The sequence below is a fragment of the Parasteatoda tepidariorum genome, chromosome 2 (genome assembly GCF_043381705.1).
Source record: "Parasteatoda tepidariorum isolate YZ-2023 chromosome 2, CAS_Ptep_4.0, whole genome shotgun sequence".
In the NCBI taxonomy this organism is placed as follows: Eukaryota; Metazoa; Arthropoda; class Arachnida; order Araneae; family Theridiidae; genus Parasteatoda; species Parasteatoda tepidariorum.
This window is the reverse complement of record NC_092205.1, coordinates 70950775-70978462: the sequence shown is the minus strand read 5'-3', so window position 1 is coordinate 70978462 and position 27688 is coordinate 70950775. Positions and strand designations below refer to the sequence as shown.

Sequence of the window (27688 nt, the reverse complement as noted above, 5' to 3'; positions counted from 1 at the left end):
TTGATTTTAAAGACCAATTTTTTTTCTTATGAGAAAACTCGACTTGAAATGATGAAATAAACGAACTTAAAGCACACAAGAGGGAATAGCTCCTCAGTATGGGCCTCCCTTATGGATCCCTCGCTAATTTTTACTGTTAACCACAATAGCAATTTTTCTTTTTTTTTGTATTTTTTGCAATAATCAACAGATGGCGACACAAGGTGGGAAAATAGCAGCATCCCATTGGCATTTAAAAATTAACGAAATTTGTGGGAAGTATATTTCCCTTGGTATACATACATTCATACATACATAGTATACACACATTCTTGTAAAGGGTAAATAAGAATCATGAACCTGTCCGTCAGTAGTGTCAAAGTTGCAATTTTCTATAATATTTTGTATACTAAAATAAAATGTCGTAAGATCGACTGGAAATTTAAATTTTAAGAAAATAATATTTCTTTAAATAACTTTGTTTGTCAAGACAATAATTTCATTTCTGTAAGGAAAGCGCAATTCGCATCACTTTCGTTAGATATGAAGAAGAGGGGAACTTTTCAGTGTGAATAAAAACAATACACAAATCTCACTCCTTACTTTTTAGGTTTGAGAAGAATAAAATTATTTTCTCATTTTTTACTCGAAAAAAAAAGCAGCTTTAAATTTTTGTTTTATTATACTCTACTTTTTAGCTTTGTAATTATCAATTTGTTTTAAGTCGATAAGTGGTAAAATTATCACCGTTTAAGCCTAAATTGCAACTTGTGTTGATATCAGACTTACAATTTTAGTTGAAATTGGAGTGCTTTAGTTAGTCGGAAAGTGGTCGAAACTTTGATTGATGATTTATTCGATTTATGCATGAATTAGCGATGTAATATCCATTGCCACTGTCAAGAAGTTTTTTTTCATCGTACACAGATTTTCTGTAGAGGTTTGAATAATCTAGTTACTCGGAAAATGGACAAAATTTCGATTATATGATTCCACTCTCATCAGTCTCATAATTTTGGCCCTTAAATTATCCGCAATTTATTGATAGCATATTGTTTTGTGTTATCAAACATTTTATTAGCTAGCATGGAAGCGTTACTTTTAAAAAGTAATCTACAAAATAAAATAAAGAAGCGCATGGTAAAAATTAAAGCCAAAAATATTAAGTAAAGTATAGCATAAAGTAAAGTGTTATGTTAAGCAAAGATTAAAGTAGGGTAAAATGTTAAGTAAAATAAAGTTAAGTAATGTAACATAAAGTAAAGCATTAACCAATGCAAAAAAAAAAGCATAAAGTAAAGTATAAAATTAAGGTAAAACTCAAAGTGAAAAGTAAAGCGTTAAGGATATAGTACAGTAAAACGTAAAATAGTAAAGGGTAAATTATAGAGTGTGTAAAGTAAAAAATTAAGTTAAAATAAAGAGTAAAATCAAGTGAAGCTTAAATGAATGTAGAACATAATTTTATACACTGTATAAAGTGAAGTAGAAAGAAATTAACCCATAAAATAAAATAAAAATGCCGACTTTTAAGGAAAAAGCAGAGGTGAATGAGAGATCATTATAGGGGTTAGTGAGCAGAGCGGAATTCCACAGATATAGTAGGATTCTTTTTCCCTCTCTCCTACTAGGTATACTATAGCATATATATACGTATATAATATGCATACCTAATATAGTTCCTAATTAACTGATGCCATATTAATCTTTTTAAACAATAAAAAAAGAAACAATGAAACTTAAAGTTATGTAAATACAAAAATATTTCTTAAATTTAACGGAGAGAATTCTTTCAAGTTCATTGTTCCAACACATTGTTAAAGATGTCAATTGATATAAAATATAAGAGCTTTGTTGGTCTAACTTCTTTCGAAATTTGACATCTTAATGTTTGCGTTCGGTTAGATCTGAAGATAAAAAATATTCAACATCGTCCATTAGAATGCTTAAACACTTCCTAAAAATCCCTGCTTTATTTGCAATAGGATATTGCTTAGTTCGCGCATCTTCTTCTAATAATTTGAAATGGCACGGATTTTCACTTGCGATTGCCTCCGGTTTGGTATTAGCTTTTTGGAACGAAAAATTTAAAAAAAGCTGGAATGGAGCGAAAATCATTAAGGCACGCAGTGAAAGTTCCGATAATTTGAGTTGCCAGTCTTCTAAATTCAATGATGAGTCAACTTATGATGCAGGAACTGAGAGTATTTTAACTACATGTAATAGTGAGGCAGTATTGGACGATGATACCAGATATGACCAACAAGAAACTTTGATGCCAATCTGCTGTCAATGGATGCAAAATAATGATCATTTCACGCCAGAAGCTGAAGAAATTGTCTACGAAGTAAAAGATCCAATCCTTGCTGAAGAAAGTTTGACACACCATTTCTTTGTCAAAGATGAGTCACCAAGTATTAGTGAAACTCCCTCAAATGCTGATATCCCTTTAAACTTACAACCATATAAAGGTGTGAGAAATAGGTGAAAAAGACGATCATCTAGGAGAAGTTTCAGTAACGAGCAAGTTCAAGGCTTGCACAATGGTATTATATGAGGAGCAGAACATCTCAAAGATTGCCATCACAAACAGCAGTCAGATCTGTGCTGACCATGAAGGCTGTCTGTCAAATACAACATCGAGCATTAGTGAAACTTCATCAAAGTCTGATATCCCCCTTTACAATTACAACTAGATGAAGGTGTTGCAGACAGCTTTGAAATAGGTGGTCATTCAGAAGAGAATTCAATATCGTATGAATGGAGCAACAGTAGAACGGTTTTAGTGGAGAAACGGAAAAAGTCACCAAATTATAAACGTTTAAGACATTTGAGAGGAGCCTTCCGAGCTGTTGGCGGATCGCTTTTGCGTTTGATGATATGCGGTGGAAGGTGTGGGGAAGCTTAAACTTTCGTTTTCATCCTATAAACTTGTATATATTTGTTACTATTTAAGAAAAAAAGCATGGAAAAAGCAGGAAACTGTACATAATTGTAAAATTTATAGAAGAACTGGAACATGCGTTAACTTCAGAACTGATTTGGTTTGGGTTAAAGAAAGGATATGTCTGATGTAAATGGAACTGAAATCGAATGATGATTTGGTCAAAATTGGGCCAAATGACAGTAAATTAAAGAGGTAAGTCGAAAGTGCACTTAAGGCAACAAGACAATAATAATAGAGAAAATATAGGGTAAAATAGTAATTCTAAATTTTATTCCAAATCACTGTTAAATTTCACACCCGGACTCAAAAATATTTTAATCAACTGCTAAGCTATTGCAATAATTTAAGTTTTCATCGATTTATTTCTTCAAAATTACAAAAAAATATTAAAGAATTAATTTTAATTAACTATGTAAAAGTACACAGTATATTAACATTTAAACTTAAGTCTGCTTGCACAGAAATACATATAAAATATATGTGAAATGTGTGAATGGTGTAAAAATTGGTTTGCAAGGATACATAAAATTCTATTTATGTAAGTATTGGATGAAAGTATGAATGAGAGGTAAATGGTTTAAAATAAGAAAAAAAAATTGAGGAAATTTTAATTTATTGTAAAAGTTCTGATATTTTCATCATAAAATTAAACGAATATAAATGTATCGGATAAGGGTTTTACATTTGCCTTGAATCACTTTCTTCTGAGAGTGTGATTAACATCCTTGTGTCAAAAGAGAAAGGTTCAAGACTGTTCAGATGTTGGTTTTATTGAAAGATTAAAGAATGATATGATGTTGGTGCTTGAGAAAGAAATATTATTAGAAAAGATGTTGGAACTTCAGAGACTGGATTAAGAGTGTTCAGATGTCGGAATTGTGAAAGTATTATGGTCTGGTCAAATCTGGTTTTAATCCTGCTTTTGAATGCAATTGAATATCAAACAATCAAGATAATTTTTTTCTTTTGAATATTGTTCAACTGCTTTCGGCAGTATCTTTTTTATTAGGGTTTCTTTTGATTAAAAAATTTGCATTGAGAGCTGGAATTTAAGTGCTCAATGATTTATATATATGTTTGGCAAATAAAATCAAAATTTTAAAAACAATGCTTTTGTGTTTTGATATACACTATTAATTTTCTCACATAAAATCCCTGATAACATCTTGTTAATTTTAAACAAAATCACCGCACTTATTTAAAGAGATTCAGTTCTACGTTAAAAAAACGTAAGAGCTGATGCCGCCATTGTTTTCAGAGTGCAACTTAATGTTACATTGTGTTTTTCTGCGCAAAAACTATGACTTAAAAACTTGAAATTGCAAAAGTGTTTAGGAAAATGTTACAAGAAAAGTGGTAAAATTAAAAAAATAAACATTTGATTTGCTGTAAGATCGGAAGTAAAAAAAATACCACGTGAACAGTTCTGTGTTGTTGCTAGCCCTCAATTGTTAGCTAAGCTAAATCAAGTCCATGACACCAGCAACTTAGAGCATATCAAGCACGATCCACAAAGAGATCCCCTGTAGAAAGACTAAGGCAGTCAAGAATATGGTCGAGTATAACCTGACAAGCAGTACACTTACAATATGTATGGAATATGTGATGGTTTAAGAAAAGAAAACATGTGGAAGAAAATAAACTTTTGTGGGGGATATTCCCCATGATGCAGTTGGCATTTTTTAATGAATCTTATTTAATTAAAAAAAGAAAATTACATTGGTGGAAAACCACCTATCATTGAAAGTTTTGTTTAAAAAAGTACAGAAACTACTCAGAAAATTGTTAGAACTTATTAAATTTTTTAGATATTTTAATAAAACCTTTTTAATTGGTTACAGAAAACGATTCTCTACAAAATGATATAAATTTTTTTATATTTAACTGTGTCCCACGCAGGCGCAGTTTGAAGGAACTACTTTTAAATGATCATATTTTTTGCAATTTTAAAAACGAATTTTTTCAAATTTGAAAATAATAATTTTGTTATTAATTAAAAATTGCCTCCCCCCCCGATTTTTTTTAAAAATTTAATTGAACATTTTTAAAATTATAGCAAAAAACAGAAGACATTTTTTTAAAAATTCTTTTAATAAAACATTTTTGGTATTTCAATAAATATTTAAGATAGGCTTTAGAAAAAGTTTATACAATTGTTGGGTATAAAAACCAAAGAAATCGATACCTGTTACAAGTTTATTGCTATATTTAAAAAAAAAAAAGTCGCGGTCTATTTCCCGATTTTAATAGTAGAGAAGTTTATTTAGTTTAAATTGAATAAAATACATAATATGAAATGACTTGAATGTCACGTGTTTAAATCTTTAATGTTAATTGCTAACCCTTTATTTAAGTGCTAGAGTATTAAAAAAAAAAGAATTAATAAATGCAAAATGAATATGATTTTCCTTCTTCGAGTATTGGGAATTTCTTCTTTTTTTACTGCAGGCTACTGTGCACTAGTTTGCGAGTCAGATTTGACCCTCGAGTCCTATATATGACATGCTTTGACGAGGATTCTATAAATATATATTATTAAGAGCGGTTATTAAAGAACACCCGTCAGTAAAATTCGTTATTTTTATAAAATTATCACTTTTGCCCGTTGCATGGGGCTAAGTTTTACAATCGTCTCTCTGTCATATTTAATTAAAAAAACCGTTTTTGAAATCAAAAATTTAATAAAAGTTGCTTGTGATTTTCGAACATGAAATTCAACGAAAATTTATAATAGCTAACTTTCGTATGATGACAAATAATTTTTAAATAAATAACAGGTATTGCAGCTGTATAAATTGTTAGTTTTTCCAAAAACTATGTCAAAAAGGGAAAGGGGACAAACTTGAATTCTTTTTAAGAGATATAAGTTCATTCTAATAGTGGAGGGGGTTTGGAATTTTAATATTTTTTAACGTTGCATGTAAACTCCTGGATATTTACCAATGCAATTGCAATTTTTAAATGACAGAAGAATGAAAAAAGCTATGTATAGTAAAATATTTTATATTTAAACATAAAAGTATGTAAAATATTTTTATTTATGAAAGCGATAAATAATTACAAATTATTTTAAAAAAAATTAATAGCAATGAGTTATTATCGTCAAAATATTAATAATGAATTATAAATTTTTCATTTTACCATGTTCTAACTGCTAATAATTATAATTTTTTATATCACAGAAAAAAACTGAAGCAAATTACGGTAATCGGCATATGCCTTTTAAAAATGTCTTTCTTTAAAATTTTCAATTGTAAATAATAATAAGTTGTAAAATTTTTACTGTTAATGACATTTTTAATGTTCTCTCTATTTGCTATGATTGACGTTTTAAGAGACTAAAACACTGTTAAACAAATAAGAAAAATAATTTAATTTACCTTTTTAGATCAAAATTGAAAATTTTCAAATTAATTAAAACAATTTTAATTTGTTTCATATTTTTAGAAGACTATCTAGCTCTAGACCAAAATTAATTACTAACTTGCATTAAATAACTATTCCTGCATTAACCTAAAATTTAATTAAAATAAATTTTGTAAACAAAATTGTAACATTGTAACAAAAACATTGTAAGTCGAAAGTGCACTTAAGGCAACAAGACAATAATAATAGAGAAAATATAGGGTAAAATAGTAATTCTAAATTTTATTCCAAATCACTGTTAAATTTCACACCCGGACTCAAAAATATTTTAATCAACTGCTAAGCTATTGCAATAATTTAAGTTTTCATCGATTTATTTCTTCAAAATTACAAAAAAATATTAAAGAATTAATTTTAATTAACTATGTAAAAGTACACAGTATATTAACATTTAAACTTAAGTCTGCTTGCACAGAAATACATATAAAATATATGTGAAATGTGTGAATGGTGTAAAAATTGGTTTGCAAGGATACATAAAATTCTATTTATGTAAGTATTGGATGAAAGTATGAATGAGAGGTAAATGGTTTAAAATAAGAAAAAAAAATTGAGGAAATTTTAATTTATTGTAAAAGTTCNGAAAAAAAAAACTGAAGCAAATTATGGTCATCGACATATGCCTCTCAAAAAAATATTTTTCATTTTATTTTCAATTGTAAATAATATTAAGTTTATTTTCAATTGTAAATAATATAAATTTTTACTGTTAACAGCATTTTTAATGTTCTATAATGACATTTTTAATGTTCTCTTTTATTTGCTATGATTGACATTTTAAGAGACTTAAACAAATAAGAAAAATAATTTAATTTACCTTTTTAGTTCAAAATTGAAAATTTTCAAATAAATTAAAACAATTTCATTTTTACTTTTAATTTGTTTCATAATTTTAGAAGACTCTAGCTCTAGACCAAAATTAATAACTAACTTGCATTAACTAACTATTCCTGCATTAACCTTAAATTTAATTGAAATTTTTTTTTTTTAAAATCAGTCGGCATTGTAAACAAAATATTTTTTCCCCACTCCAGGTAAAATGAAATGAGAAAAATTTTTTGCTGATCTAAACACGAAAGCAAAATTTTATAAAAAATGTTGTGGAGTTTATTTTAATAAATTGATAGAGCAATTGCAAGATAAATTCGATGCTCTCCTTTATGTTTATTTATTCTAGAATTAATGTAAAAATTCTCTCCATTTAACTATTTTATGATGTGAAGATTCAATATAGATTCTCGATCTGATGGAAATAATATCTTAGAAAATTATTTGAAGTAAGCAGAGATTTGTCGTGGAAGTATATGCTGCCATCTATAGGATTTATATTTAACAAGAAAATAGAATATTGACAACATGTTATTTTTATCTTTAAACGATCTTTTGAATTAAAGAATCTTCAATTTAAAGAAAATTTACAGAATAAAAAAATCAGTATATGGGTAGTAAAAGTAATAAATTAAGAATTCGAAATAGCGAAGCGATCGAAAAACGTGTATATATGATCACTCTCTACTTTGGCGCAGCTTCAGCGCTGTACTTAGTTCTTTGCTCATCAAACTTTGTTATCCTAAAAAGAAAAATCTATGTTGAAGTTTAAAATTAATAAAGTCAATTTTCTACTCCAAAATTTGTAATATTATTATGAATCTGATTAAATTCCGACTTCGATCATTAGTGAATTGATTTTTGTTGCCAAATTTAGAATAGAATTGTGGCAACAAAGCTGCATTACTGCGTGAAGTGAAGGAGTGGAAAAGAGACAGACGGTGATTTTAAAGGTAATGTTGTTAACGTGATATTCTGGTTTGATATGTAAGGTTACTGCAGAATGACATTTAATTGTATACATGCTTATTGAATTTATTCTAGAGTTGTAGGACTTCTTCATAACTAACCTCTTATCTTTAATTTAGGCGAATGGTAAGTTATTATCGAATTTTCATCTCTGTTTCGGTATTGAATTACAATACTTTTTCTTTTTTTAAGAGCTGAAAAAATAAGCCAAGTAACCGGCTTATTTTTAATCTCGATTATGTATCTTTATTGACGTAATAATCTAATCAATTTATAGTAATAAACTAATTTATTGACGTCTTCTTTAGTAGTACAATAATTATAAATTATAATGCACTTTTGCTGGGTATATGAGTATTAAGCTTTTGACGTGTGGATATTTATTTTCTGGATATTTAAAAGTTTTTATGTAATCATATTTATTTCTTTAGTGCATCGAACATTATGACGAGCATGAGTTGAATGGATTTCATGTTTATTGTTATTGACTCTTATTGCAATTCCCTTTGCTATATAAATAAATCTTTTAGTGTTTATTTCTCGGTTTTTTACGCATGTCATGTTTTTGTATAGCTCATCTCATACGTTTTGTATGGAAAAAAAATCTCTATAAACATTTAAACTGTATTTTTACAATATGTATGACAGTTAATAAATATTTTATCAGTGCAAAAGTTATATATCTACTTGTATAAGATGCAAAAGAATGCTTAAGCTAGTTAGTATTTCTTTTACATTTGATAGTCAGTGACGAATATATTTAGTGTGCAATAAATAGTTAATTGTTTTTGTCACCATTAATATTTAAAAGATTCTAATGAAAATTTTTGGAGTGTAATTTAATTCTTAAATTTAAGACTCATAGTTTTATTTCAATTGCAAAAATATATAATTTTGAAAGTGTGTTTCTATCCTGCTGTTTTTAAATAAAACAGTTTAAGAGTTAAAATATGCTTACAAAGATGAATCTTAATGGCTTAGTTTTAATTTGTAATATGCAGTATTATAGAGCATCGATCATTTCTCGTGAGACCAATTATGGATAGGTACAGGAAAACAACAAATGCGGGTCAACATAAAATTGACAATAATATTTTGAAAATGTTTGAGAAGTATTTAATAAGTAATGAACTTAAAAATTAAAAATCTTATAATAAATATAAAATATTTTAATTGACATAGTTTTGCAAAAAAAAAAGCTAAGTGCAAAATATAAAGAATTTTAGCTTAACATTATTTATTTAAATTATTAATTTTTTCATGCCACAAATAGTAAATTTCAGACTTTTGTATCAGATTGCTTTTCATTTACTGTAATAACATATAGATACAGATTTGTCAATGCCATCAATTTGTACTTCTTCAGCTTCTGCAATCATTTATTGAACTGAAAAATACCACAAGTTTCAATGCTTTCATCAACTGACACATTGACGTCAAACTTGATCTTAGAAAAATCCTTCAAATTGTTACAAATTCTTACTTTCTTCATTACCACTTGAAACAGTTCTGAGTTTATTTCCTAAAATAAAGTAACTTCCATTTTTTTTTTTAAGTTATGGTAGAATTTCTGAATGATAGATGCAGGAATCTGTTAGTGTTAAAAACAATTTAAATGGTTTTTATTGGAATCGTTAAAACAAGAGACTACATGAACGAAAGATGTAGGAATTTGTGACAAAATTTACCTATAAGTAGTGCAAATTGTTGTTTTGTTTGTCATTTACACTCTTTCAAAGTAGTCTGGTTTTAGATGTATATACTGTTCCAAATATGTCCTGATTTTTATTTATTTTTTTTTGAAAAATGCTGTTCTGGTTTTTTGTTTTGCTTACTATGAAACTGGCATGTATGAATTGATAATAAACTAAGCTAAACTCAGTGGTGCATCAGCCTATCGAGAGCCAAGGCCTACTGTGCCCATCTCAGTTTTCTTGACCTTTGGGCCCTAAGGTGCAAAAGCAGATATTCTGGTTGGGTGGTCAACCCAACTCGGAATCCCCAGTGTTTAGTTCCCAAGCATGCTTGGTACTTATTTTATTGACCCAATGGATTAGATAGGATATTTGATATTGAATGGATAAAAGGCTGAGGATTGGATATTGAATGGATAAAAGGCTGAGGATTGGATATTGAATGGATAAAAGGCTGAGTCAATGTTAACAGCGTGAAACGTTACCACTCAACCACTGGTCGTCTCTATCGATAATACAACCAAAAATTATCCGAGTAAACATAATTATTTTATATATCTATTAAGTTGATTTTATAAAAGAATTACAGTAAGAATTCAATTCTTATATAAAATATAACGTAAGTCATAATGTATTTTTAAGTGGTAAATCTGTTAGTAACTATAAATAAATGATATAAATAAATTTTAAATGTTGCAATTTTTTAAATTTGAGATCTCACCTTTAAAGAAAGAGTAATATGTAAATTGATGACAAATTGTGTGCAAATGTTTTTATTGTGTATTATTACTATTTTTTTGTAATATGCTTTAATTATTTTTTAATCTAAGTAGAATGTTAAAGTACATTCGATTTATTATATGAAATGCTCATTTTATATGAATGGTCTATTGTTTTTGTACATTAAAAAAATTTTAATTTCTGGTTTATAAAATTAAAAAAAGAATTATGACTTTTTAAATTTTTTATTTACATATTTTTCATTTTGTTGCTTAAAACTTTGTTGAATTTTTCATGAAATAAGTGGTTTTGAAAAGTAAATGGAGTTTATGCCAAATTTAGAATCCAAGTCTATTGTTGTTAAATTTTGGAAAATTTGAGTGTAATATTTAGAGTTAAATGTTTGGTAATTATTTATTACCTTTTTTTCTCTCCTGAACTATGCATGCGCAGATATTTCTTTTTTTGTTTTTTAAATTAACTAAAATGTTATCCATATTATCGCAATTTTGATTGAAAATTATATGGATATAATTAAACAAATAATTATTTTTTTAAAAAAATTCTGAAATAATTCAGTCTCACAGTGGTGCGATCGAGCATAAATGGGGTGACCATTTTGTTTGCCTTCATAGGGACCAGAGGTGCACATTATCGGTGCTTGTTAAACTGTTCTATCATGAAGTGCTCGACTTCACATGCAGGTCATTGGGCTAACAAAGCACGAATGCCATCCCCTCTGCAGAGGATCAAAATTTCGGTGGTATGTCTTCGGATCATCCACGGAGATGTTTCCCAGACTGTCGCTACTAGCCCATTGTGCAGCTCTAGTGTGACATAATTAAAGTACCTACCTGAAAGCAAAATTTTTTGTGTTAGAAAAACTACTTTAAAATTGTTTTGTAAAGTATATTAGTGACTGCTGAGTGCAGCGAAATGTAGCAGTGTTATGAAGCCTTCTGTGAAAATTATTTATCTAAGGGACTTTTTTTTCTTCAGATTTTAAATAGTAACAGGACAAGTAATATATCGGAAAAAAATTAACAAATAAATTTTTTATATATTACTATGATATATAAAGGACATTCTGTTTGCTAAAATTTTAAAATAATACTAATTCTCACATTACTAGGAAATTTCATTTCTTTTTATTTTGTAAACATTTTCTTTGCAATTTGTTTCATATTAATGTGACGTTATTAAATACTAATTAGTTGTATAGTTATTACCTATAAGAGAGATATTAGATATACTAGCTTGATTTTAAGTGTGCTTACAGGAGATATACTCCCACCCCCCCTCATTTTCTATGAGTTATTTTTTACTATCTTAGCTTAAAAGCGGTATTAATGCATTTTTTTTCTCTATATTTTAAATAGTTGATCTAGTTTTTTTTCTTTTTTTGTGTAACTTGCATAATATTTGCTGGGTACATGCGCTTGAAAATGTTACAACTTGATGAGTCATGGGCGTTTGCAGGGGCTAATTTTCGAGATGGACGAAGTTAAATAACACAGTCACAATAGTTCTCTAAATTTCATTGGTAGTAGAAGAAATAAATTCTTAAATGTGTTAAATACCTTCAAAAAAATTCTCTTTCTTGTTTTTAATTTTTAAAAATTAAATAATTTTTTCAGCCTTTTATCCACGAAAATTTTCTTTATTTTTCATAAATATTGAGGGGCGCTTTTTGAGATTTCTAATTATTTCGGGTACGTATATCCGTCCCTACCTTCTACCGTCGACACTCACGTGCCGAGGTAATCCATATTGACAAATGAAAGAAAACTTGTAAAAAAAAAAAACGAAAAAGAGTTGTACTTTTTTAAGCTTGATTATGCATTAAAGTGGAACTGGAACCATGGTTCAACTTAACGGTATATAAATTTTATAGATAATTTTTTTACTATTAACCTTGGACGGATCAGGTCTCATTAACTTAATCCTTCGCTTCATTGATTAAAGCCTTTAAGTTATTTATTTCCATACTTGTCGGATTAATTTCCTTCTTTTTCACTTTATTTACTAAAGTGAATCTCGAAGTCATTCAACTTAAAAATTAGAATTTATGGCTAAAGAAATACTTTTAAATAGTTTTGCCGAAATTTCTGCTTTTTTATTATAAAATCGTGCGTGTACTTTATAATTAAATTACTCCATTAATATTCTTTACAGCTTCCTTTGAAATATATATAGAAGCAAAGCCACGTGATTTGCATAGATAATGCATTTAAATAATTTTGTTGTTAAATGGCGAGTAAGATTGATGGAAATGCAATGTATTCGAAGTTCTGCCCTTACAGAAATGAAAGAATTTCAGGATTCTTAATGTGCACAGAAATCACATCAGGAAGTGTCTTATTTGTGAGGAGCTAAACCTTTTGTTTTGAATGATTTGTTGTTCCATGAGGAACTGTAGTTTGTTGCCAATTAAATGCGGAAGCATTATTTCAGGTTTGGAAGTGTCACTTTTAAATAGCTCCTATTGAAGTCTTCGATTGATGGTTGTTTTGCTGGTCTGCAAAGGTGATTAGAAATTTGTCAATATCGTCTCATAATCGTAACCTTTACCGTACCCTTAGCTTGATTAATTATGATCAATGATAGTTAGTGGAAGCTCAACTGTATTTTATACTCATTCATTACCAAAGTAAAATCAAATGAACAATTTAACGGGAGAAAATGGAAAAAATGACACATTCTATAACTGTATATATGTACTGTTATGTATTCCATGCGTCCCACGTTTTTCGTTTTTCAAATTTTTGTTTTTTAATTCTCCATTACAAAAACGTGGTTTTTAAAAATATTANGTACATAAAAGACAGTAATAGTTAAAAACAGTAATAGTTAAACACATAATACAGTAATAGTACATAATACACATACAGTAATAGTACATAACAGACAGTAATAGTTAAAAACAGTAATAGTTAAACACATAATACAGTAATAGTACATAATACACATAATACAGTAATACAGTAATAGTTATGACACATTCTATAACTGTAATATTGTAAAAACAGTAATAACTGTAACTGTAGTATAGTTAAAAACAGTAATAGTTAAACACATAATACAGTAATAGTACATAATACACATACAGTAATAGTACATAACAGACAGTAATAGTTAAAAACAGTAATAGTTAAAAACAGTAATAGTTAAAAACATTAATAGTTAAAAACAGTAATAGTTAAACACATAATACAGTAATAGTACATAATACACATAATACAGTAATAGTACATAATACACATAATACAGTAATACAGTAACAGTAATAGTTATGACACATTCTATAACTGTAATATTGTATGCAGGGGAGTTTTGTCCTTTGCTCGTTTCTGCTTTCCAAACCCCGTGATTTCCTTCTAGCCATTTTTATATCTTGATAATAAACTGATTAAAACTGTTTCAATAGGAGGATCACAAAATGTATTCTATTAACACCGAATTAGTTCCTCCACTAACTTGTTTTATAAACATTTATTTAATTTTATGTTTCTATAAAAATTTTGTTCATTGTTTTCTGCCGAAAAGTTATAGTGCCAAAAGTTTATACCAAGCATTTTCTTTTCGGTGTTAAATAATTAAAAATAATATTTTTAATAATTATACTTTTAACAATTTTAAATAATTTGATTTGCACATGTTGACTGTATGTAGTTTTACCTAAATAATATTATAAAAATAGGTATTTTTATCTCATTATTAAAAACTTAATACAACTTACTTACCGTTTAATGATTGAAAAACGGTAATCTAGTGTGTTAATCATAAATGCGTAAAAAGTAGCTGAAATGGCAAAATAAGCTAGATAGACAGACAGTAATAGTTAAAAAAATCAAAATAAAAAGTAATATTTTTAAAAACCACACTTTTGTAGTGTAGAATAATAATTAAAAAACAAAAATTTGTAAAACGAAAGACGTGGGGTGCATGAAATACATAACAGTAAAGTGGATGTGCATGTGGAATATGTTTGTGTATATGCATGTGTATGAAGATGTATATGTGCATGTGTATGAGGATGTATATATGGATGTGTATGTGGCTTTGCATGTGTATGAGTAAGAAAATGTGTACATGTATGTGTATATGTACTGTTATGTATTTCATGCGCCCCACGTTTTTCGTTTTTCAAATTTTTGTTTTTTAATTCTCCATTACAAAAACGTGGTTTTTAAAAATATTACTTTTTATTTTGATTTTTTTTTTGTACTCATTTCCAAAATCTCAACTGACATGTGACACTTATCTGAAATAATCGAATCGACAACAAAAGACAATAGCGAAAATATTAATTTTTCTTTAATTTTAATTTTATTTTACTTTGTATGTCTTCTTTCTCTTCATTTTCATGCATTGTCATCCAATTCTGAACTATGTGCCAAACTTAGTTTGTTGGCTTTGTTAGTTGGAAGCTAGTTTAAAATCGATTGCAAAATTCCACCCAAGCAGACATACACGAAGGCAAGTTAATATAAACGTGGTAAAAATAGTTGCATATAACTTCATACGTGGAATTTTGTAGTCAGAATAAAAATGCCGCCAACGTCATAGCATTTGTCGATTCAGAAGCCAATCAAGTTCAACACACACGCGTGACGTTGCTTACAGGTATCCAATTAAATTTTAATGTGGTTAGGTATAATAACTTCATCTGAAGTTGTAAACACAAATAATTTGCTCGTAAAGATCGCTATAACTTACATTAATTTTTAACTGGTGACCGTCAAAAATTTCTGAATTATTTATTTATTTTAAATTCTACGTGATTTTCTGGCCATTAAGAAAACCCCAACAAGAATACGAAACAGTTTTAAGACTATTATCATACATTATATGGAGAAATATATTTCTTTAATATCCTGTTGTCTACATGAACAAATGTTATATATGTATGAATTGCCATAGTACTCTTTTATGAGATTAAAATAAAAATAAAAAAATTCCTGTAACGACATGTGAAGTATTTTTATGCAGTTATTTCTCCAGAGCTCGTTTTATTACCCATTATTCGTTATGCACATAGGCTATGCCAATCTCTGCAGCGTACGAATAGTGAGGCAATAGAAACTGATAAATTTTTCTTGCTGTAGCTTAGACAAAATTAACGAGCATAAATATTGCACTAAAATATCTTTTGAATGAGTAAGAAGTGTAAGTAAGAATCTTCTAGTAAAAAATGAAGTCAAGTTTGTGCTTCCAATCGAAATTACTTAAAATACACCAAATAGTACTTAAAATATCGTAAAACTGAATGAAAATAAACCGTAAAAGTTTCGTTTGTGGACATAGTGATTTTATTAGGCTCATTTAACTTTCATTGCAGTTACGAGCTTTTAAATTTTTTTTTCGTTTCCTTTTTATCAATAAATGAAATAAGCAGTGTGTGTCGCTAATTTCTCGGTGTTATTTATAGAATGGCTTTACGCTCCCTTTGAGTAGGTGAGCCCAATAAATCTTTTAAGGGGGGATAATTGAAAGTTTTATAACTATCTTCCCCCTAAACAATTTTACAATCTTGTATTTAAGAACTTAAAACTGAAAAAGTTTTTAAATCCAAGACTGCGTTTATTAATTAAATGAGCTTAAACCGACCCTGCCGGTTTTGGAGCAAATTCTCAATTCCAGTGGATGCAACATCGATTTTTTGAGCTATGCTTATTCAAAGTTTATCATTTCAGGCTTTATTTTATGAATTTTTAGGGATTAAAATTCGTATTGCTGTTTCTAATGACACTTGGTCAAGTTGAGCTCGCCAGCCATTGGCCTTGCGATTTAAATCAGGTAGGAGTGCCTTTCGTTTGACAATTTTTAACTCCAGAAAGGTTCTGGGGGACGTTGGCGCATCGCAATAGCTCTCCCAAGAGCATCCCAAGCATGTGAATAGGATTCAGGTCAGGCGATTTGGTTCATTCGTCCAATCCATTCGTTGAATATCCTCGCTTTCCAGATACTCATCAACCATGAGAGCCCTATGTGGTCGTGCATTGTCGTCCATAAAAATGAACTCATGGCCAACAGAGCCCCTGAAAAGACGCACATAGGGCTCTAGGACCTCCTGCCTCTGGGCATTCACGGGGAACCATTGTCAAACACATGGAGCGGTGTGCGGGTATCTTGCATGATCCCTGCCCAAACCACGAGTCCTCCACCAGCATAATGGTTCCTTTCGATAATGTTGCTGGGATGGTATCGGGTTCCAGGTTCACTCCATATCAATAACCGTCCAGAATCAGGTTGTAGACTGAATCTGGACTCATCGGTGAAGAGAACATTAGCCCATTGATGCTGTGTCCAATTCTGATGTTGTCTTATATTGTTTTTTCGTCGTTCTCGTCAAGCAAGTTTTGAAAACTGGCGTCTAATTTTGACCACTTGAAACATGTCGGCTGTTATTTCCAATATGTATATTATTAAAGCGAATGAAGTTTTTTATCAAGTAATATTTTACCGTTTCAGTTTCTTGAATTTTTTTATTATTTAAAAGTATGCTTATTAGAAGAAACGCTACAGAGGGAATACGAGTGGTTGTGAATGAACTTCTAAAAATGAAATTTTGTGTGGCAACTCTTTTTGGCGTTTTTAAATTAAGTGAAGGTTCCGTGTGGTCACGTTTTTTAACATTGTATAAGTAGCACTAGTTGCTCTGAAGTTTTTCTTTCCTGCCATATTTTTTACAAATCTATTTGCTGATAGATAAAATAGCTTTTATCCGAAACTCCTCTCTCCTGTTCCGCTGATTTGTTGATGTACAAATTCTTTTCCTTTCCGCGAATATCTCTTTCTCGCTCCCTTGTTGTTTATTTTTAGTTTTTTGTTACCTCTTTTTTAAGCTAGCTTTTTTTTTATGGGGTCGTAACTCGTGCGCCGACATCTCTCTGCAATTGCCTTGTTTCTGGAATTCATTGTTCAGCGCTGATCATCTATGCCCGATTAATGTGTTTTGGAGATGCATTAAGATGCGAGTGCTGCAAATTCAGTAGCTGTATATGAATTTTATGGAAATTAATGCAGTCATTTCGAGTATGTCTAAAATGCTTGCGTGTGTGCATGATGCTCGCATCGGAGTGAGGCTCTTTACTCTTTTTTTTTTTTTCAAAATTACTGGACATATTTTTTTTTTCTGACACGGTTGGATTGTCTGTGGTTTCTATTTTTAGGTGCTGTGTTTTGGATTTTACGCTAATGATAAGTGTTTGTAGTTTTAGACTTTTGGGACAGAAAATGCATTTAAAATTATGCTAAATGACTATTAATTTTTTGATTAAAACTTGAGAAAAAAAAGATACTTAATTAAAATAAATTAAAATTTTTTTTTAAATTTTTTTTTTTTTTTTTTTTAAATTTTTTAATGTAATTTTTAAAATTATTTTTTTTTCTTCCGAAGTGTATCTTCAGTACTTTAGAAGGAATTTGTTTAGAAGGAATCTGTTTAGAAGGAATTTGGGTCCGTTATATAATATCAAAATATCTTTTCATCAAAACGGACCCTTCACAAAATATTTTAACTTAAAAACGGACCCTTCACAAAATATTTTAACTTAAAAACGGACCCTTCACAAAATAATTTATCTTTTAATCGGGCCCTTCACAAATTTTTTTATCTTCATTATTGTTTTGTTAATCGAATTAACCCTTCCCAAAGAGAGGAGGGGGGAGAAAGACAGATGTAAACGAGCTAAATTTTGTCTTCGGCAGACGCTTCTTCCTTTATTCGTCCGAAATGAATATTCTGCGTTCAGTAGTATAGGCTAAATACCAAATATTTGTATGTTGCATTGCTACTTTAGTAGTTGCAATTGCTGTTTATTTTTTAAAAATGTAATTTTTTAAATTATAATTTTACAGTGTTGAGCATAATCTTGTATGTCTTTACAATTTAAAATCACCTTGAAAAAGTTTTTTCTCCAGTAACGGACCCTGTTTGCACAAATCCACAAAAGCGGACCCTGGTTGAAAGAATGTGAGTTAACGTTTATTTTATATTCACAAATTACGAGTAATTTTTTCACAATTATACAAAAACGGTCCTTCACAGAATGTCTGGACAGACCCCTGCTTTAAAGCAAAGCTGCTGTGCATTTGGAATCGAAGAAAATTTTTAGTCTGATTTGTTGTCGAAAAAGTTTGCCCAGCTCTAAATCTAGTTGGTTAATAGTTAGGTCAAAAGAAGAAATGAAGTGTTTTTTTCTTGTGAAAATTAATATTTATAATATGTGATCAAAAATATTACCCAAATGAATATTGGAATGATTGATTAAATTAGAACTTAATCACAAATTTAAAGTCGCATTAAAGTTATAACTTATGTGTGATTCAGAGACAAATGTGGATGAACGCCTAAAAATCTCGCTGTCCATCTTGTTACCTTATTTGAGGATTTTAAAAGTTTTCCTGTTTAAGAATTGATCGTTTTTTTTAATGGTTATTTGCCTTATTCTAAAGACAAAATAATCTCTTATGGCTCCATCTACAACTAAACTCCCTGTCCTCTGAATTTGAGGTCAAACCACCTGCGCCATTACTTGTGTGCTGATGTCAGATCGATGAACGATAAGAACAATTCTTTGATCCAATTAGTTATGTCAATATTACATTAGGAAAAGTCTCTTTATTGGAAGCAAGTGTGGTAAATAGCTATTTGATTTTTACAGTATGGGGTTCTACATTTTCATTCATGCAATGTTTGCTGAAATTTTACTGTGTATTATTTTTCCTTCAATGGTGACAAACTGTCCTATCGGACAAACTAGTCGTCGTGGAGGATTTTTGAGGGAATTAACTCGCATTTGAGTTACAAGAAGGAGAAAATCACGAAAACGTCTTGCGGTTAGTCTGTCGGCAAGGGGATTATATTTGCATTGCGTGGTGAAATTCTGTTACTTTCACCACTTGTTTATGTAAAAAATTTTCAGGGTGCGTAGCGTTTTTAAAAAGTGCTTAAATGTGCTTATTTTTGATTTTCGTTTTTTAAAAAGCCCTTAAAGATGCTTTTTTCATTGGGTGTTTTTAAAAAGTGCTTAATTTTCCCTTTTTCAAAATGAGATTTTTCTTTACTATGTTGATTTTCGCTTCAAATTGTGCAAAAAGACACTGTTTACATTGTTCTGTTCAACGTTTTCATAATTAATTCAACCGCAATCTATTTTGGCGTTTACTCAGTCTGTAGGGTATGAAAACACCATACGTTTTACACGATTCAAAATTTCATGATTTTGACAATTGTTAAAAGCAATGCCAAAAGGTTTTTTTAAAGTGCTTAAAAATATTTTCTGAGTTATTGAAAATTACTTAAGAGGTGCTTTTTTTTTGTATGATTTGGCTGCGCACCCTGTTTTTAGTAATTTTTTTCTCTTTATTTATGCGTTTTTACGAATAAAATTACTTCATTTTCAGAGCGTTTCCGTATATCATAACTATTTAATCTACCATGGAGCTTTAAATGTAAACACTACTACAGTAGTAATGTGATAATGTTATGTAGCCTCATAATAGTTTCCGTTCGCCTTTTGAGTTGCTCGTTGACTGCCTTTGAAGCAATTCCAAAAGAATAGTTCAGAAGATAAATTTCCGTTAGCGTGAAAAATTTGTAAGAGAGATTCGAAACCACTGCATACAGTAAATGAAAAAAAAAGAAATAAATTTATTAAAATACCCATACAGTAAAGATGCTTTTATTAATAATTAAGTAACATATTTATTACCGGATATTTAAGTGAAAACGAGGTTGCAGTACTGCTAGTCTCTTGCAATCTGTTAAAACACTGATTACGCAATTTTTATTTTATTTTGGCTTTTAAATAATTACAATGCAAATTTCGACTAAGTAAAAGCGTTTTTGTAGTCAGTTTATGTAATCAGAAACACGATTGCTGTGACAGTCAAGTGTCATCTGTCTTCAATATAGGACGTCCAAGTTTTCGTCTTTTTGTATACTTATTTACTTGGTTATTTTTCCTTATACCCAGCTGGCAAAATAAATTCGGCCAAAATGTAGGAATTTTACTGGATCTCGTCAGTGAAGCAAAACAGGGAGTGAGAATTTTTTCTTTCTTTCCTGTTTGTCATAATTAAGTAGAAAATAAATACAGTCTCCTTACCCCTTCCCTGTCATCCTGTCAGGTGCTTTGATCTACCGCAGCTGGTGAAACAGCATTTCACAATTTGTGTTTTATTTTCTCTCTCTTCAAATCGAGCTTTTTCTGCGTAATCTGTTTTTCTTGTGCTTATTAATATCACTTGCTAGTCGGACGCATTCTAGCCACGTCAAATTCTTTTCATCTTTGCAAGGTTCTTGAACTGCAAATAAAGGAACAGGAGCATTTTTAAGGCTCTCTGTAGTAGATAAACCGTAACAAAAGCCGAACTGGGATGATGAGGAAAAAGTTCATTGTTTTGACATAGTCTTCCGCTTAAATTTGATGTGTCATGTGTCACTTTTTGTGTTAAACTGCGATAAATACTTGTTTATCATGACGGGGTTGGTTGGGTATTCTTTTAATTTGGTACAGCTGTTCGATGTTTCCTGAAGTATCTGTGTTTTTTTACTATTAACAGTAGCGATATTTTGAAATCGATTCTCTTGAATAAATATTGAATATACGATAATGTTGCGAATTTTATCAGGAACGAGAGTTATCGAATATGTGTGTTGTTAAATTTCATTTGGGTTATGGTCATTTTGTAAATGTGGACGGTGCGTTAGCCTTTAATTTGATAAAAACGATTAAAATAGGGTAGAATTGGAACTTCCATAAAGATTGATGCATCATTAAAAATGCGAAAATTAATCTATTATTCGCTAATTGTTTTAACTGTTGTACGTAGTGAAATTTTCTTATTTTGATTTTTATCTATAAATAATTGTGTTTTTTTTTATTTATGAATGATTTTTATATATAAATATTAAAATTGCTTTGTAATTTTTTTAATAATATTTTTAATTTTTTCGAAAATATGTTGGTGATAGATTCATTAAATCTTTTATATCTATCTCCACATACTTAATAAATCTTCACGAGACAATGCAAAAGTTATAATTTATTTTTAAAATTAATTTCAAAGTATATTACAAATAGCAATACATTTTCATGTAGAATGATATATTTTTTTAAAATTTATAAAAATAAATAAAACTTCCAAAAGGATCAAAACAATCTAATGCACATGACTGAAATATCGAGTATTCGTGTTAAATGAAATAGCTAATGTATGTACGATAATTATGCTAATTTACAATGAGCATAATTATCACACTACGTAAATAATATCATTAATAAACTATAATTAATATGATTCAAGAATATATTAATTGTTTGTCTGCATTTTAAACCTGCTCAACGGATAATTTTATCTGTTTGTAGCTATGTTATTAAATATTAACATTTAGAATTTTTGTTTAAATATTCCAATATGCCAATACCAATTTTCGAAATATACCTTGTTCAATAAAGTTCCCGAATACAATCGAATGAAAAGGTTTGCTAGGCGTGCAAAGTCAAGATTGAAAGTCTCTTTTTATATGGTATGTAAGCCTGAGTAATTTGAAAATCGTGATATTGTAACAAATCGAATTTATTTTTTCTATACTTATTTGTGCTTTAGGTCACGCTTACTAACTACAATTGGCTTAAATTTATCATTTTTAGTTGTTATTGGTATTGCGTAATATGGTGGGCTTTTAATCGCATCCGATTTCGTAATAACCGGTCTAGCTTTTATCGCGGAGGTGTTGGTGCTTTGAAACACATATAGCGATGACTGTTTATTTTTTTTCCAGGTGACCTTAAACGAAAGTTAACGATCCGACATTTTTCTATTATGTGTCTTACAAAAGACAGGAAAATTCATTTGCTGTCTTGCGGTAGTATTAATGAGAATTTTTCGTAAATGGTTTGATTTGATGTGAGGAATGGAAATTAAAACAATGGAGGCGTTGGATTTATACGCTGTGTGGTTTCATGAATAGTTTCACTCAAAATAATAAAAAAATAAAATAAAATAAATAGCTAGATTTTAATGTATTTCATTTTATTACTTCTTCCATGCGTTTGAATTTTTAGTTTGGACTTAACGCGATTTTTTTTTTAAATGAATCATAAATTTATTGGTCAACCATTATGAATGTATAAAATTATTTATGAATTGATAGATATAAAATTAGCAATTTTAGTATTTTCAATCAATATGTATATTATTGCAGGATGTGCATATTATTGCATAATACATCCCCTTTTTATTGTCCTTTTTAGTGCGTTTAAATTTATTCAATAATTTGGATTTAACAAATTTTTTTTTTATTTGAATAAATTTTAAGTTCATTGTGAAGTATTGTTTTTAAATTAATAAAATCTATATATTGGTTTATCTAAAATTTTTAACTTTAGTATTTTTAAATCTTAAATAAATGTGTGTGTAAAATATAGTTATGTCAAAGAGTTGTATAAAGTTTTTAAAGTTAAAATCTATATTTACTGCCAGGTAAAGTAGATAAAAAATCATGGGAAACAATATTGTAAAAGAAAAATATTTAAATTATTCTAGCTCAGCAAATCGGTGAAAACTATCGAATAAGGTTGGTAGAGTTTGATGTCAAAATGTAAATTATACCATTTAAAGAATTTAATATAATAAAGAAAAAATCTTACACATTTATTTTTCAATTGAAAGTAACTGAAATTTTTACGCATTAGTCAGTGGTATTATTCAAAAATGCGCATTAACCCTCTAACTGCTCATTTTGTTGAATAAAATTGTGTATTTTTTTTCTTGCGTATTTTAAATCCATATATATGGGAGAATTGAAAAATGCATTTTTTATCTCGAGGAAAAAATTTTTTATATCGATTTCTATCTTGAGAAACTAAGCACCAATGGCGTTAAAATTTAATTAATAAAATTGTTTGAACTGTTTAAGAAACTAGTATACTGATTTCCTTTAGTATTTTAAATATTTTTCAGAAATTAAATAAATATGCATTAAAATAGGTATGTTCATTATGAATTGATTCACTACAACACGAGCAATCTCATGAATATTATCACATCAGTTAGTGATATAATTCAAAAAGCATGAGTATTTCTGTTGTAATTTATTATGATCACGAAATGTTGAAGAGATTTTTCCCTTTAAGGCGATTTGATTTGCATAACTGTACCAGTTCAAGGTAGCTGTTCAAATTTGAATAATCGTCTTATTCCTTGACCTAACCTCTGTTCCACTTTCTTTGCCGACTTAGTTACCTTTGTTGAGAAACATCCATACAGGGGAGTGGTTCCTCCCCTGCTTTTACGAACGACAAAGACAATCCCAGAACAACTTGCTGAGTAACGAAAACACCCTGCTATGAGCAATTGGGTTTTAAAAGAGATGTTTTATTTGAGGGATTACTTGCATGAATATTTATTTTTCCTTTTTAAATTTGATAAAATGTTTAAGTCGTTATTTTTTGTGAATTACATTACGTTATATTTCGTATGCGCTGTTATGTTACATTGCATTTATATTTATCATTATGTGTCTGTCAGCCATAAATTATATTTATTACACCTTAAAAATTTTATAGCAATAAATCCATTCTGAAAAAAAGATATTGCGGAATTTTTAAGTATGAATAAAAATTATTCATTGTGATTAGTTTTTGAAATGCGTCTTAGTACTGCAATGTTCGTATGAATTGATATTGAATCGTATGAATCAATGTCCTGATATTGAAAGATTCATTATAGTTTTTCAAAATAATTATTTTTATTTTGTAAGCAACTTCAATTAAAATTAAAGCATAAAAGCTGAAAGTTAGAAAAACACAAACGTAAAATTTACTTTATGAATATTACTTAAATGATTTATTAAATTAATATTTATTTTAAGTTAAATCGTTAATTTTCATGATTTACATATATATTTTTTTATGTGCCATCATGTTATGTTTCATTACATTTATACTTATCGTTATGGGTCATTCGCCCACAAATTATATTTATTCTTGGATTATATGCTTTAAAAATTTTATAATTATTATATAATTATTCTAAATCCAAACTGAAAAAAAGGGTGGAATTATTAAGCATTAATCATTCGTTAATGGTATTAATTCTTCACTTTAAGTTGCGTCTATATATTCGACTTACTGCAATGTTCGTATGAATTTATCCTGATTGAAAGATTCACAATTTTTCAAAAGAATTTTTTCATTTTTCTATCAATTGCAGTTAAAAGTAAAGCAAAATAGTTGGAAATTTAAAACACAAGTGCAAAATTAAATTACATTTTTTTAAATGACATATAACTCATTAAATATTTTGGGGGGAAAATGGATCGATAAAAATTCTTGACATCTACTTCAGTAAAAAGAGAATTTTTCTGTACGAATTAGGAAGCTATTTGTGCTTCCCATATTTTGGCTTGTCTCGGTTTCGTCAGGCTTTCTTAAGCTTTATAGTAATTAAGAACTTTATGCTCCAAGTACTTATGTCTATTTCTTTTATTGCCACCTTAAAACGACAAAATTGTCGTTTAAAAAAGTTCAGAAACGACCAGGAATCCACATACGTTTAAGCAGTACATAAGTTAAAAGTTAATTTTAGTAAAATTCTTTGTTTCTCATTATTAAGTGCTCGTCTTGGCTGCGTGGCACTAAAGTTAGGGTTTGCGAATAAATTCGGTCACGCGATTTTACAAGCGAGAATATTATTGTAGTGCGGCAACTTTTAAAAGTTGAGCTGAATTGCTATTTCCTTGCATTCCGGCTTTATTCAGTCTTGTTTATGTTAAGAGAAGGAATGTCTGAATGAATCTAAGTAAACTAGAGTTCGTTTATGAAATTCCATAAGAATTTAAATGCGAAAATTTTATTTAAAAATTTTAAGTCAACTTATATTTATTAATTGCTGGTGAAATGTCGAGAGTTAACCTTCATTTCGTAATAGACTATTTTAAGCATTTACGACAGTGTTTGCCAAAGTGTGGTACGTGTATCCCCAGGGGTACGGGAACAGTTTAGCGGGGGTACGCGTTCTTATGCGAAAATATCTTGCAACAAACGAAAATTTCAAATTTTTATTTAAAAACAAAGCTAGCCACGATGCTTTAACGTATTTTTCTATTGGCTATTTTTGCATATTTAACAGTTAATAATCAGTGGTGTCAACAGCCAGTTGTGATTTTTAACTTTTGTGCAATTTTTTTTATAGTAAAAAATACATTCATTCTTTCATTAGCGGTACATAGCTTTACAAAAAATTTTAGAAAGGGTACACAAAAGTCATAAGTTTGAGAAACGCTGCGTTACGAGAAGGGAAAAAAAATAAATAAATTAAAAGTGATTTTACTCCCTAAGAGCTATAAGAAACGTGGTTATCGTCAAAATCGAGATTTAATCCTGAAGAACTTTGGTTATCGTCTGCTCGTTCACTATGAAGTGATCTATTTTTGCCTTTTATTTATTTTTTCTTTTCAAAATTAAAGTATTTGATTAAAAACATCGTAGTTCAAGAATTCAAACTGCTATAAATTTAACTTTGAATGTTTTCCAGTTCTGTTACATCAACTCGTCTTTTATCTCCTAAACCTTGTCTCATTCATATGAATGCAAATTCTCAACAGTTAACAACATGAGTTTCTCCATAGAGCTTGGAAATGCAGTCTGCTCGATTTGTCTCTCTCTCGGCTACTGAGTTTTTTTTCTAATTTAGTATTTCATTGTTACTTTTTCTTTAGTGTTACTTTTTCTTTATGTATTCGTTGTCAAATTTACATTTTTTTCTTCAATTCTGTTTTTTGAAATTAAATTTTAGCGAGTCTTGATAATGGGTGCCTGTTTTCAAGCTTTCGAAACATATCTACGTTTTTCAACTTTATAATATTTAAAGCTAATGAAGTTTTTACATTAACAAATATAACTTTCTACTTCAATTTTGTGAGATCATTCATTTCGTACAATTTGAGTTGTTTATATTTTAAATTATAACTATGTGGGGGCAGTTCTTAACCCGTTCCGCTATGTACTGAAGTTATGGTACTAAGTGGTGTATGTGCTGTATACGAAAACCGTATTTTTAAGATTAAGGTTTTGACCTTCATTTTCAATGTTTTAAAATATTTTTTCCTGCTAATATAAAATTTCAACACATAACCATTTGCCATTCTTACAGTTCAACAATAATGACAAGTCATAACAGCTAATTCTAATTTACATGTAACAACTGTTACGATGCAATTTATCATAATTATCGCAAAATTGGACATCAGCCTTGGCAAATTTTATAAGTTGCTTGACTATTTTTCGTATAAGGAAATAGTCTCATTACTATTTTTGTAAAATGTTGCGTATGAAAAAGAATACCATTAACGCTGCTCATTATGCTAGAACTATAGATGGTTCGTAATCGTCTGTCAACAGATTCCTTGGTTGTAGTTTTTATTTTGAACTACTCAAACAATGAAATAATGTAGTTAGAACAAACTAAAAGGAAGAAAAAAATAGAGCTTTTGACAGCACAATACAATCACAACTCGTCTAGTATTTATAATAGACTTTTGGCAGTAACAAGTTACTTTCGGAACAGGTACCCATCTGTAACTGATACAAAATATCGGTTACAGAAAAATACTTGTTATCTCCCATTCTAAGGCTTAAAATTTTTTCAAGTAAACATTTGAGCCCAGCTTTCGTCCTTGAATTTTATTCTGTAATTTTTTATTCATGTAATTTTAGTCGTAGTTTTATTTTCGTTCGACGCTGCTTTGAAAACAATATATCTATTTCATATTAAAATCCTATTTAAAAAAGAATTCACGAGAGTATAAGGAATGGCATGTAACTGTTCTCTTCATGCGACACGAAAAATTTATTAGTTTTAATAGCTATTTCGCGTGCCTTTTTCTTTGTTAGGAATTTTTTTTTCCTTCAATTTTACAACCGAAACGAAATGCAATGTAGATAATATATTTATGTATATATATATTTATAAAAAAATTACACATTCAGATTTTTTTGTTTTGGTTTTTTTTTTTAGGAAGACACGCGAATGATTACATTTTAAATGGAATAATTATATCTGTATAAGGTTTATAATTCTATTTTCTTCCAATTAATATTTATTTTAAGTT

General features: G+C 29.0%; 1 protein-coding gene across 1 annotated transcript in view; it reads left to right on the top strand.

Moving 5' to 3' along the window:
* Positions 1-8085: 8085 nt before the first annotated feature.
* LOC107436424 (plasma membrane calcium-transporting ATPase 2) overlaps positions 8086-27688 on the top strand; it is a 174325-nt gene continuing 154722 nt past the window's right edge. The window contains exon 1 of the mRNA XM_043041787.2: positions 8086-8275. The gene's annotated coding sequence lies outside the window, so the exon portion shown is untranslated. The remainder of the gene's footprint in view (positions 8276-27688) is intronic.